General features: G+C 37.0%; 1 protein-coding gene across 4 annotated transcripts in view; it reads left to right on the plus strand.

Annotated features, from left to right (window-relative positions):
• Window positions 1–14,898, plus strand: part of TRIQK (triple QxxK/R motif containing) — a 58,830-nt gene that overhangs the window by 30,492 nt on the left and 13,440 nt on the right. The gene's annotated exons all lie outside the window — the stretch shown is intronic.

Raw genomic sequence — 14,898 nt, forward strand, 5'->3', positions numbered from 1 at the left:
AGCAAACTTTGTTTTTTAGTGCCTGTGCTCTCAACACAGTGTGGTGAAGCTATCACAATATTTCCACAGCATCATTTTTTTCTGTTTGTTTTGGGGACATTTTAATAAATTGTTGAGTCTACATTTGGTGCTGCTGCACTTTTTGTTCTTTATATTACAGAAGTACAGTACTTAACAGTCTAGTAGTAAGTATAGCATGCAGTTTATCAGAGGGTCCCCAGTTGTATATCTTAGACAGGGCTTTCCTGTGTTACCCATTGGTCCTAGCTGTTACATGTCCCAGTGGTAGGATGTGACACAGGCATTTTGTCATCAAAAAATCTCAGTAGGAAACTAAAAGGAGCTCGTACCACATACTTCTAGCAATTAGCTCATCTCCAGGGAGTGACAGAAAAGAAAAACATATAGTGTCTGTAGGTTGACAAGGAACTTGGGAACATATTTTATTTAGTAACTTAAAAGGAAGATTTTCAAACAGTTTAAAGCAGGTGCCAAAGGTGGTAGCATAAGGGCATAGTAATATGTTCTATCCCCACTGCTTACACCACTGACTGAGGTGCTTTCTTTAGGTGGAGTTTTCTTTCTCCACCTATTATTTTATTACACAGGATATGCAAAATCAGTCATTTTCCAAGTATTATTTTAACTGAGTTTATCACATTTTGAAGGAAATTCATGCAGATGCGCAGCAGTTACTGAAATCTTCCCCACAGAATTGCTCAGATCTTAGAAGTGTACACCAGTATGGGGGACATTGGAAGAGCTCTGATCTCAGTAAATCTCGGAATAGGTTGATATATTGGCTGGAGTGGGTTATGGCAGAGTAAACACCTGGAGTGGAAAGTGATGAAGGCACATTTATGTCTGGGGACTGTTGGTCACTAACATATCACACTGGTGTGTCCACTAGGCACACTGTGCCATTTGAACAGTGTTTGAACTCAAATGTTGTAGTAATACTGTTTTAATAATTTAGTGTCATCTATTCTGTATTTGCAAAAACCCTTTGCTGAATTCTTAGAACTTGGCATAGATTCACTGGCTTTTTTTTGGCTCTAGGAAAAGCATGTCTGTCACAAGGACCATGTTGCTAATGAAAGTGACCTTGTGTCTTTTCTTCTGAGGAATGGAGCTGTTGAAAAATGGGCCATAGGGAGAGTGTGTGGCTTTTTTTCTTGTTGTTCTGTGTTCTTATATCTGTCTATTTATCTATCTGCAAAATGAGACATTCAGAAAAACATTTCATTCCAAATGTGAGACAAACCTCTAGGTTGCAAGGAACTGAAAAATTACTTTGAAAAAGAAATGTATTGACTATTTTTCACTCTGCATGTTATGTATAATTAAAGTGTCCTTTCTGGTGTGTTTAAAGAACAGAACCAGCCAGATTGGGGAATGTCAATAGAGGGCCATTCAGAGAGTTTACAAATAAACTCTCATTTGTACAGATCAGTGCCTGTCCTGTCTGATGGGAGCCCACCTGGGCGATGGGGGGTTCTCTGTGCTGATGGTTTGCATCAGGAGTCACTCAGAGGAGATGGAGTTGAACTAAGACTAAGTCACTGGCCACCTAATGGTGCATGGCTGATGGTCTGTGTCCTGTGTCACATGCTAGACCACATTTGGTTACTCTAGACAGGGACTTCATCAAGGGAAGACAGGGGATGGCACATAGGACCTTTGTGTACTGTCCATGTACCATTTATGAGGAACAAAGCATAGCTAAAAGTTAGTTTTCTGTGTAATTCTGTTTAATTTTGTATTTAATTTTAATTCCAGAAACTGAAATTGCTTTGTCCACGGGTTTATAAATATTTAACACACACTTTTAATAAATAAGAAATTGAATTCAAGGGTCAGTAGCAGATTTAGTTACTTTTTCAGGTACTTGTAGTTTTAAAATCTTTAAAAATAAGTTAATATAGGCCATCAGAGAATCATCTCTAATAAATAACATTCATGAGGATTTTTTACTTCTATTATACCATTAGACTAGGATCTCAAGAGTTCTTGATGAGTACCAAAGTCTTGCAAGGAAAAGAGGTTTCCCAAGGTCATACAGTAATTTTATGGAAGATTCAGGAGTAGAAGACAGCTCCATGCTTTATCTGATCTAATCAAATAGTTTTCCAGATGGTAGAATTTTTTCCTTGATAGTCTTTCAATCTTTTGTATGTTTCTTACAAGAGACATCATACTTAAAAGATCATCCTGTGGAATAAAGACTTGGAAAAAAGGATACTGGGAGCAACCCTTGATTCTTTGAATAGTTTGCCCTAATACATGCCTTTCACTATTTAAATCATTTATAATATAGTGATGTTCAAAGAAAGGCTGTTACTGAAACCAGCTGATTTTATTCATTAAAGTAGCAACAGAGCCATGATCCTGATGCAAATGCTGAAATAAAGTCAAAGGGTCTCAGATAAAATCATTACCAACACTCAGATGTCAGTTATTGGAAAAAATGCAACATATAAGTCACCTGAAAAATTTGTATTTCTAAAGAGAAAGTTTGAAGTAAAGTCTAGCTATTCTTCACTCTGTATTTTAGACTGCAGTATTTTTGAAGGATTCCAGACATTCACCTGTCAGGCAGTAAATCCAGTCCTGAAGTTAGGAGTAAGATGCCATTATTTTACTATATGCACATGTGTAGTTCCTTTTCTGTAAGCCTTCAGAAAGAGAAAAAAAATGGACTTGAAGGTCTGAAAAATTAAAAGTTAGCCAGGCTGCTTTATCCTATTATCTTAACACCTATCTCATCACTGACAGAAGCCCAGTTTGGCTCTGGAATGTAAAATTCTGTCTTCTAATATGCCTTCAAGACATTATTGCACCTTTAGTTCTCAGGTCCATAAACCATTACTCTGGGTGCTCATAAATATGCATTTCCTTTACACTTTTAAGTAAGCTGCTATTGCTGTCATTCACTTTTAGTTAAGACCTGTCAGGTGGTGTTTCTGTTGAAGGAAGGAAGTTTAAATTATGGGTGAACTGAAGATATGTAGTTCTTAGGCGTGCTAAAATTATGAGTGAGTTGGAGAGATTATTCCTCATAAGTAATTTTAGGATCCCAAGGGATAATGGTGATGTGTACAAGAGATGTTCCCTTCTTGGCTAATTCCATTAAAAGCTTCTGATTTCTGCATTGCTGGAGTGAGACTCCAAAAATCTGCTTTTCTATCTTACATAATCACTTTCACAGTATCCTGTAACATCCACCTCTGCTACGACTGTCAGTGCATTGACTTCTGGAGTGACAGTGATATGTAGGTCTGACGAAGCATCCTTTGCAATGTGCTTCATTGAAATGAGAGCTGCAAGTGCTGTCAGTATTACTGGAAACCTTTTACTTAGGCAGAATTAATAAATTACAACTTCTATTTTGGTCTGGCCTTGTTATATACAGCCGGTCCAGAATGATATGGCTTACAAGTAAGAAATTACTGCATCTTGGCAGACACCATTCTATTTATTTTCAATTCTGAGAAAAGCATCCACTGGATAAGACACTGGATCAGAAGTTAAGGAATTCAGGATCACATTTGTACCATTCTTATGGTACCTTCTTGCAGGTCTCCTCAGATGTTTTCTGCCTTTCGATTTTCAAGCATGGTTGTGATTATTCATAGGCTTTCCCCCTCAGCTCTTGCAGGTCTTCTGCTTCTAAGTGAAAAACATGAATCCCATACTTGTGCTAAATCCATAAATTTAGTCTGTTCCCCACAAGTTCTAGCTCTAGTCCAGGCTTTATTTGGTTTAGACCTGGGAAGCTTTTCTTTAGCAGGTTGTGACCAGTGGTGAGTTAATGTAAACTTGGCAGCAAAGTCCCAAGTTAACGTTAAAATGTGTTTCTGCTCAATAAAGCAGGTGTCACAGGGAAGTGACCCTAGTAGCTCCTCCTGAGCTATACTGTCTCTGGTGCTCTGTCCCTGGTTCACCGTGTGATTTTGTTGATCTTTGTTTACTGCAAGGCTTTGTTTGTTTTTCATTAAATCAGATACATGCTTTAATACTGTTCAAGTACTGTGCCATCCTATTGTGTGTAAGAACAGAAAATTGAAGCTGATAGAAACAGTTGTGTTGTGGTATTTGTGGTGAAACCCTGCACTATGTTTCATATGGCTTTATCTGCTCAGGGTTTCCATGCCACCTCCAAGGTGTGGGTGACAGATTGTGTGATTTTCTTCCTAGACTAGTTATCACCATCCCCCCCCTATAAGCAAAGCCCTCACAGCAGAAAGGTTGGTGAGGTATTGTAGGGGATCTCTGTGGCTCCTTGGAGGTACTTGTAGAGGAGCATCAGACATGGGAGAAGGGATGACTTCATGGATTCCTGTGGTGACACAGTCCTACTGTGTTATGCCCTGGGGACTGGCCCCAGTCACCTAATAAGGTTGGACATTTCAGGTAGTGTGATGTCAATGACACCAGTGACTCTTTATCCAGAAGGTTTAATAGTGTTGCTAAAGTACTTGATGATATGGTGCTTTTTCAAGCAACCATTTTTGGGAATTAGTATTGTCTGGCAGTAGTATGATACGCACCAGAGTAATTAGGAATAAATTTAAAGTTACTGATATTGGCGACATTTTTTAGGCATTGGTTGATTTGGTCCTGCTTAATGCCAGAGATGTGGTCTGGAAGAATTTCGTGGTAGCTCAGATGGTCTAGGGCTGCTGAACAGATTTTCTTCAGTGAGAAAAGAAGGAAGGTGGCATCCTTTTAACCAGGATCCTTTTGATGCTGGTGCTAGAATTATATGCATGTATGTTGAATTTTCTTCTAAAAACAGAAACCAGTGGGTATCTAACTTCTTCTGTGATTTTAGTTGCTCTTGTTCTGTTCAAGGTCAAAAAACACTAATTAATATAAGACAATGGGAGAAATTTCTGGCTCTGTAGTTGCAGACAAGAAGAGCAGAGAAGATATTTTGTGGAACATCTGTTACATGGGTATGCTTGATTGTGGGCAGCTGAATAGGATGACCTGGTTATCAGATTCTGTATTTTCTTTTGTTGTCTTTAAGTGCTCTCAATAGAGATTAGTAGTATTTTCCTACCTTGCTGCCTAAGCACAGGCCAGCATTTATTGGAGCTAACCTCTGGTAATTATAAAGCCAACATCACAATAACAAGTAAACAGATGGAACATATAATATTCATAAATTATTGAATGCAGCTTCCTCATCCTTCACAGTAAGCTCTTCAGGATAAGACAGTTTCTTGTAAGGATCGACAGTCCAACAAGGGGTCAGCTACAGCCAATGTGTTTTGTCAAATCAGTTCAATTTTCTTCTCTGATAGAGTAGCAAACTTATCTGATGGGGAAGAGGAAGAGGTGCCATTTACCTTGACCTTGTCAGTGTATTCTGGTAAACAAACTAGAGTTATATGAATATGAAGCTACTACAAGATGGGTACCAAACTGATATGAAAGCTGCTCTCAGTAGTTACTAGTGGACTTACAGTGGCTTGGGCCCGGTATTGTAATTGGCAATGGGATGATGTATTTAGTCTGCAGATTATACCAGTATGAGAGGCAAATTCAAACTTAATTTGAGAAATTGATGAAATCGCTTGGAAAAATAGAATATAACAGAAAAAGGGCAAGTTTCTTAACTGTGGCGTAAATATTGAACCTATAAACTGAGTATGCACAAAAAATGCTTATGCAGTAATCTTAGCGAAAGGGTTTGTAACAGCAAGAATCACAGGCAGACTGATTGAATGTGTAAGAAAAGTATGTACATGAAAGATACCAGTAAGATCTGTTTCCACTTTTGGGGGGGATATAAAACATTTCTTCTGATTGCAGCCAACCATTAATAAAATCAGTGTAAGCCAAATTGCAGCTGGGTGCAGCCTGAATCAGGTGCAGAAAGATTCATTGTGTTCTGTGTCTTACTGCACCTTATGCTGCCTTGTTCACACCACTTATAATCAAAGAAATAGTATGATAGTTTCTGTTGTCCAAAAATCATCTCATCAGATGTTTGGTAAAAATACGGCTTTTAATTGCATTGATAGTGAATAGTTCACAGAATCATATAATGGTTTGTGTTGGAAGGGACCTCATCTTCCAACCCCTGCCATGGGCAGAGACACCTCTCAGATGAGGTTATTCAGTGCTCCATCCAACCTGACCTTAAACACTTCCAGGGATGGGGTATCCACAGCTTCTCTGGGTAACCTCATCGAGTGCCTCACAGCAGAGAATTTTTTTTCTAATATCTAATCTAAACCTACTTCCTTTCAATTTGAGGCCATTCTCTCTTGACCTGCTACTACATGCTCTTATAAACAGTCTCTGCAGTAGTAGTTTTGGTTTGCTTTTTTCATTTTCAGAATTTATACTAAAATATGGTTGTTTATATGAAAGTGTAACTGTGAGCAGTTGTTCCATAGCAAAGTAGTACAAATGTACTCAAAACAACATGTACAAAGTAATGTATGTATATATTACATAAATGGAGAAGAAAGAAGCAAAATACCCACCCAATGATCTGTTTCAAATTGTGTTAATTTATTTTTAAGAAAGGTATTTAATGTTTTCATAGTTGTCTGAGTAGGAAATGTTATCAAGATTGTTGGAAAGGTTAATTGAGAGCTGCCATCGTGTGTGTGGAATCTCCTTTTACATGAAGCCAGTACTTTTTAATGGCTGTAACCATGCACCTGTTGGACTTAAGCACAGGATTGCAGCAGAGTTTATCACTGAAAGGCATGAAAAAGGACTGCCTATAAAATAGTAGTAGTAAGCATCAATATTTTTAATGTTCTGCAGCTCTTTCATTATAGTCTTGCAGTTAATTGAATATATTCTACAGGTATTGAAAACAAATTACTGAAATAATTAGCTGATTTAAAGTATTGTTTTTATTTGTTGTTCTGTACATTATTGATAATTGGTTTCCGGAATTTATTTTCTTAAATGCTTATATCGATTTTTAAAATATTCCTTAAGTATCAGAAAAGGTGCTAATTTAAATATGTTCTTAATTACTTGTTACAGTCAAAGCATGTCTAATACAAATGCTAAATGTAAACCATTTTTTAATGAAATGTTGCTTTTCATGGCAACTCATAGAAAATTTGAGGGATTTTCTGCTTCCAGTCAGAATATTATATTTGACAAATATTACCAGACTTCTGGCTTGGAATCAGGGAAAGAGAGCAATAATTAAATGGGTATATTTTGGTGTACTTAAGAATGCATTATATTTTGGGTTTTTTAAATCTTGCATACAGCATAAAATGAAGTTATTCATTTTAATGCATCCTTCTTGTTGGCTTAAAGCTGAAATATAGTTGCTTGAAAATTAATTTACCCCTCATGAGTGACTGGTTGGATTATCTTTGTAGCATTAAATGTCAACCCTGAGCTCCGAGCACATTGTGTCTGCGGTAAAAAGTTGTCCCTGAGCACTTAATGTTGTGTTAAATGATGATGTGTCCTTTGCAAATGTATTATTAGTGTCAAGCTGTTCCGTCTCTCAAGATTGAAAAATGGTCAGTGATTTGAGCTGCCATTAAACCTGAATAAAATAGAGAGGCTGTGGGGGGTTTTCATGCCTTTTCTGAGTACAGACACACTCTTGTGTAGGTATAAGACATATAAAAATTTTTCTGTTAACCTAAGACTCCAAAAACTCCCTTTGGAATCACATCAGTTAAAAACAAGAAAAATCTCACTTCTGCTTCTTAGGAAAAGAATGGTCATTGAATTTATCTGTGTGACACTAATAATGCAAAATACAATAATAAATACTTGAGAGCTTGATCTTGTTTCCATAGATGTGAGCTAGGGCTGTGTTGCGAATTCTCAGACATAGGTTATAAAACTGTTACTGCTGTGTGCTTTGCCAACTGATTTTTACTGAGCTTGGGCTTGAAATTCCTATGGAATTTTGTTTTTCTGAGGTTCTTCAACATTCTAAATAAATACTTATTTTCACAATGAATCAGGCCTGTTGAGGATGTCTTCTGTGAGAGTTTCACTGGGTTGAAGTTCTGTTACTCAGTGAATATACAATGACTGGTTTAAAATCTCTCAAAGATCATAGAATTAAATACTTGTTCGTGCACTTTAGGAGGCAGGTGTGTAGGTACTTCTGTGCTTTTCAATGGTGTTACAAAGCACTTTAGAAAACACTTCTTTTCCCATGCCAGCCACCTAATTTGTTGGCATTTAGAAAGGCACTTAAAAATTGTACTACTATGAGATTATATATATATATATATATATATATATATATATATATATATAAGATGATAGAGCTCAGTTTTGGAGTCCCAAGGCATGTAAGAAGATAAATGCTTTCTCCTTCTAAAAGACAAACTACTCTAAAGTTAAGGAATTGCTAGTAGTGCAAACTGATTTGATCCTTTTAGCCCATGACTTGCTGTTTACTGACCCTACTGAATTCCTTTGGTGCACTTTAAATTCCATTGCAATGGTGACATTAAGATACTTGAGGCAATGTGATTTTATGCCTAAATTCTCTTTCAGCTGTCAGCCATTTAGCTGGTTCCACAGAAGTGGTTCCCTGATAGTTGAAAAAGGCAAGTGCCATGCAGATGCACAAGAAAACAAGGACATGGACATAGTAGAGTGAGTCCTGTGAAGGGTCAGGATGTCCATCTGGAGCACAGGATGTACAAGAAGAGGCTGAGAGAGCTGTCTTTTCAGCTTTAAGAAGAGAAAGCTCAGCTGAGATGTTACTGCTGTCTACAAATACTTAATAGAAGGCTGCCAGTAGGGTGGAGCCTAACTTTTCTCAAAGGTGCACAATGATAGGACAAAAGGCAAGTTAGAACATGAAAATTCTTGGTAGGTAGGTAGGTAAAAAATATTTTTATTAGAGGGATAGCCAAATGTTGGGAGGAGTTTCTTAGGGAGGTTGTGGAATCTCTATGTTTGGAAATACTAACAACTCAACTGGATAAGCTCAGTTAGACTTGCTCCCAGAGTCACTGGAGCTGACTTTCAAGTTGAATACAGTTTAAAAATTGTCTCTGTTCTGAGCAGATGGATGGGTCATATGACCCCCAGGAATGTCTTCTAACCTAACCTATCCCCTAAGGCTGTAGCTTAAAGCAGGACCATAGCTGGTACATGGGAGCAATTTTGAAGTAGTGTGTTAATTATGGTACAGAGCGAGTAGCTCTGTAGCACAGGCATAGCTAACTGGCTTGGGAACCACCATGTCATAGCTGAGCAGGAATGGAATTCAGGCTGTGGTTTTCAATGCAATTTACGGTCCCTTCGTGGCTCTGTGATTCTCCTTATAGTATTAGTAATACCCAAGATAATTACCTTAAAGGTAATTTGGCCATGTCTGTAAATGTCTTGAATCAAGATAAAGTCATGTAGGAACTGGTTCTTCTTCTCCATTTGTCCCTTAGAGCTATTTCCTTGGTTCATATTTATTCTGTTTAACCTTAGAGTGGAAGCCGACCCACCTGACTTGGGTTCTGAACATCTCTAGTTGTTCTTGACAATAAAACAGGCAGCACCAGGGAGCTTTTTAGGCTGTGCCAGGCTGCTGTCACTCTTTGGAGAAGTCTCTCTATGGGAAGTAAAGAGAGACCTAAACTAGCAATCACCTAAAACTGAAATCAGGTGTAATGGGCGTGAGCTTCTGTGTCTTGCATGTAAGGAAGTTGTGGAGGATGGCATGACTGAACCTTTCTTCATCCTGGGGCTTTGTCCCTGCTAATGAGATCTCTAATTCTCCTTTACCCCTGTTACTGCAGGGAAAAGGACAGGATGCTTGAAGGCAGACTGTGGAAACCCTGAAAAGACCAGAAGTCTGTTTTCTTGTTCTGTTTGTTTTGTGGAGGATTACTGGAACCTTCACTAATTCATATCAATAATCATAATAAACCGATTGATTTCAGCTTAACTAGATGTGCAATTTCACACTTGCAGTTTGTCAGTAAATCTTGCCACAATCTGTCTCTAGTTTCTAATTAGATATGTATATATTTTAGTATGGTTTTCAGTATCAGTTACAGTAAGGTACTTTAGTTAAACTACTACTGGTAATTAAAATTTACCCTCTAGTTGTAGTTTTATTGATTCTTAAGCAGTACTTTAACATATGAAATGGATTTCTAATGTATGGAAAATGTCTTACTAATGTTTTGAGTATAACTATAATACCAACACAGAAAGATTCAGGACAGCAGTTTGTTGGTTGTTAGGAATTATAGTGAAAGTGTTGAAAGGAATTTTAAATCTCTAGCGTTGATTAAAAATTTAACTATCTTTCAGGTTTTTTGGCATGCTGTAAATAACTCATCTTCAAATTATTTGTCTGAGTAATTAAATTTAGATTGCACATTTCTCATTTCAAATATTTTGACTCTTATCTATTTGGTTTTCCATTGTGGCTTAATTGGTGTGGTCTATATAAACGGACAATAAATTTATATACCTTTGTTATAAAGATCAGTCAGTGAATAGAACTTGGTATTCATCCCAGACAGAATTATGATTGAATGTATTTGCAAGATTAAAGCACTGAATTTACTTCTTTCTAATTAAAGGCAATTAAAGATTTGCAGACACAAATAAAAGACAATGAATTGAGGAATAAGTGTAGAAGCAAGTCCATTTGCAGGTGAAAAGAAGTGCCTTTGAAGCAGAACCAGCTGTATTTTCATTGAAAGAATAACAGTTTAGGAAGCTTTTCTGCATGTGCTTGCTTGATAGCATAATGTACTCATAAGCAGCTTACGCAGTACAGTATTCAGAAAATAGCAGTGCATTAATTTTTAAAGTAGCAAATGCAGGCGAAGAGCAATGCTGCCACATGATGATAATGAAGGTGGATATTGTAAAGTCTGCTGAGAGAAAAGAAAGCAGGGAGCTCCTGAAATGCGAACATTTATAAAACAATAACTAGATATTCATATGATAATAAGCTTGGACAGCAGCATCAACAAAGACCAAAGATGCAGTCCTGTTTCTGCTTAAGCCTGATGAATTGAAAAGCAGAGAGGCAGTCTTTAGTCTGTTATTCAGTTGCAGTAATGAGCTATTGTTAGAATGAAAGAGTAAATATCTAGAAGGGTTGGAAAATAGAATTTACTTTTTTTCTCATGAAGTTATTCGCAGATCTTTTCAGGTTGTGTCTTAAACAGCAGCATCATTAAGCGCAATCCCCAATGTAGTCAGTTTTCTGAAATACACTGCTCAACATGCTGCATTCTCAGTTTCATGAATAAAGGAGCTTGTACATATCCAGAAGTACAATATTGTGCATACTACCTGACAGTGTCACAGTATTTCTGTAGACTAAAAAAAAATTAACCTAGAACTTAAATGAACTTTTCTAGCTTATACATATTATGTAGTTTTTTGCATTTATCATCATGTCATTGGAGGGTTAATTAAAAAGAATACTGAATATGCAAGATCAGGTCATCTCTAATATGTTATTAAAATCATTGAATAGAAGATGTATGGTATCTCAATTTCCCTTGTAAACAGAGCTAAATAAAAAAAATACACTGCAAAATCCATAGTTTTTTTTGCTAGTTATATGAAGAGAAACAAACTTTTCAGATTTTATGAATCTGTAATATCCACTCTGAAACAGGCAGCCTTTGTCATTTTTCACAATATAGCTGTTTTAGTAGCTAAGAAGCTCCCTTATCTTCACCCTGTTCTAATGCAACAGCTACTAAAATAGTCTTCATTTCTATCTGGGGAAGGTTTTCCAAACAGGATCTGTAAACATGGCAGAGCTCAGCTCAGGTGCTACTGGGATCACTTTGCCACCAAAGGAGCGGCAAAGAGGGATGGAAGGAAGGAAGAAGGTGCAAGGTGAGCTTTGTAGAGTTTCTGCATGGCAAAGGCTACTTCAAGCACTAAATGGGAAGGTGGATGATCTTTGGAGGGACTGTAAAGGAAGCAGGACAAGCAGAGAGATGTAGTCATTAAAAATAGTTGCCTTATCATTAAGTATTTCTTTGGCCTTAAAAATGGAAAGGAAATCATGGACCTGAAAAAGGAAAGAAAAGGTGCATTTGTTTAAAAATATATAAATAAATAGGGGTAGTTATAAAAAAGTTAAGGGAAGCTGGCACTAGAGTTTAGAATTTGAGAGATGACAAATTGATAACAATAATGACTAGTCAAAGAGGTAAGGATTTTAAGTAGTAAGAAAAGTAAGACTTGGTCTGGAAATCTTCCAGTTGTATCTTTTTGGCTTCTTCTTGCCTTCATATATTCCATCACGAAAACTTGGTGTCTCAGGCATTGGATAAAGCAAGACAAATGGGGCTTTGTCTGATGAGTCTGTCTCAACTGGTTGTGATGATCACTTCCTGAGAAGAAGAAATAGCTTAAACTCATGACCCTGGCAGATAAATGTACAAGACAGCTTGCAGGGTGAGATAAAACTAGAAGACATTGAGAGTGTGAATGTACTTATCCCAACTGATTGAATTTGCAAGCCCAAAAGAAGGGAGGCTGCAGGGAGCCTGTATTACTTTTTTCTGCTTGTTTTCCAGGTGGTAATGATCTGTATTCACGTGGCAGGAGCTTTGCATTTCATTGTTCTTTATAGTCCTGTAGAGCAGATGTCTTTCCCAAGGCCTCAGAAAGTTCACATGTTTTAAGAGTCTTTTAGTAGGATTGCTGAATCTGGTTTTCATTACAAAGAAGTCCACAGATGCCCTTTTTAAACTTTTGCATTTGGTGGACTCAGACTGTTTCTCTACCATATTTTTTTCCTTCTGGCTATTACATTTAGCAAGGAGGAGTGGTAAATTAATGTCAGGTGCATGGATTTGGAGAATTACCAGCTCTAGAGTCATCACTGAAATAGCCTGTTTGTTATAGGAGGGTTAATTTTTCATATCAGACTTAAATCTGGAAGTATTCTCTAGATAAGTAGAATCCAGTCCTATCTGTAGCCATGATACTGGAATAAAGAGTAGCAGGGTGCCAGAAATCAAGGGGAAGAGCACCAATAGTCTTTCTCATTTGAGATGAATAAACATGGTTCTGCCCATGTGAAATACATGTATTTCACAGACTGGGTCTTCTATGCAATATTTGTCCCTGCTCACATCACCTTCACACTTGCGTGAAGTTGTGAAGAGGAGGAGGGAGAATGGGCAATGGGAGGAAAAGAAAGGTGGGTTTTACTAGCTGACTTGTGTCCCTTTCCTAATGGACCTTACTAAGCTTTCTAGTTTTCATTATCTAGTGCTGTTGCATCACTGGAAGGGAAATCTCTGACTGTCTTGTTTCATTTGCCCCGAGGGAAGAGCAGCAAACTTGAATTATGAGAACTGAGATTGAATTTAGTGCTTGTCAGTTATATAGTTCTAAATGAAGATATTTTTCATGCTTAAAACATTTCAGATTGATACATTTCTATAGTTTATTCACAAGTAAGTAAGAACAGCTGCATCACTTATGAAAGTTGGCTCCCAACAAACAAAAAAATTCAAGGCTGGGGTGTGTCTATGCCAAATTTCAGCCTGGAGTGTATTTTTATGAATAATAAACTCCTGCCATTTGTAATGGAAATTCTGAAAGATCTTTTAACCATTTCATGGCAAAAGTATGAGTGTGGGACTTTAGAGAGAAGAAACACATTCTCTCTCTGGCTAGCTTCATCTCATGACTTAGCCATTTTTGTGGTTTCTGCAAGTCTTTCCCCAGCTGTTCTAAAAAATTACTGTACTCCTGATACATCCTATTATCAGACATTACTGACTTCTGAAAAATAATGCTGCAGTGGTTCTGTCCTGCTAGTAAGATGTATCAACTGGATGAATATATTGGAGTGTCTGACATAAATCATCTTTCTGTCATCCTTTCTTCACTCTTATCTTCTGAATTTCCTTGGATATATGATGCCTTTTTTTTTAATTCCTAATACATATGGCTTCAGTTATTTTCCCATTTGTTATTGAGTATTTTAAGTTATTTCAAGTCTTTAATGAATAATATCTGACCAAAGAATAGTATGGAGACCTTCACAATGTATAATCCATGGGACTGAGGAGGGATTATATAAGAAAAGCAAATTTGTAATGCAAGTTCAGCGTTCATGGTATGCTACACAGATGATCTCTGTATTGAGTATGAGCAGGATGATAGAAGGAGTAGACAAAGTCAGAGGTGTGTTTCCATGAATCCAGTGGATCACTGAAAGAAGACATTCACATTTCAAAATTTCATCACTATAATATAATACTAATATTAATACTATAATATCCCACTTTTCAGGGTAGCCTTAAAATGAGAAGTTTGCAATATTGATTATGAATGTAAAATCACATCTGCTTGGTCAAATAGGATTTTTGTATACAAAACCACTGGACAGAGTTTTAGAGGAAAGGTTAAACTATTTGACTATAACAGTAATGAAAGCTCATGTACAAATAGGTAAACTTAGTGATTTGAAAAAGGCCAGACACTCTGCTTTAAGCATTATAGTTTAGCTTTGGAATTAGGCATAAAGAACAAAAAATATGTGTGCACATCAGGAGGAAAAAAATGAAAAGGACTTATTAAAAAAGCCAAAGCAATTGTACTGAGGCATTATCCCTATGAGCAGTTTCTTCACAGATTCTTCTTTTTCTTCTTCTTTTGTGACTGTATCTGTACCTTGCCTTCTTTTAACTTAAACTATGGTTAATAGTTCATAATACAACAATAACAGGCCTTTCAGACAGTGGAATTATCCCTGAGAGATATCAAGTGTTTCAAGCTTCATTATTAAGTTGAGATGAATGATTTATACCATTTCTACCATTTCTGAATGTCCTCCTCTGAACTCAGCTCATATGGACTCTCAGTAATCAAGCCCTGGGCTGCACTCTTTGTGGCTACAAGAGATAGTCCCTGTAACTTGTAGAAAGTTCA

The sequence above is a fragment of the Pseudopodoces humilis genome, chromosome 1 (assembly GCF_049639895.1).
Source record: "Pseudopodoces humilis isolate 2021_Gansu_Grassland_sample_001 chromosome 1, ASM4963989v1, whole genome shotgun sequence".
Classification (NCBI taxonomy): domain Eukaryota; kingdom Metazoa; phylum Chordata; class Aves; order Passeriformes; family Paridae; genus Pseudopodoces; species Pseudopodoces humilis.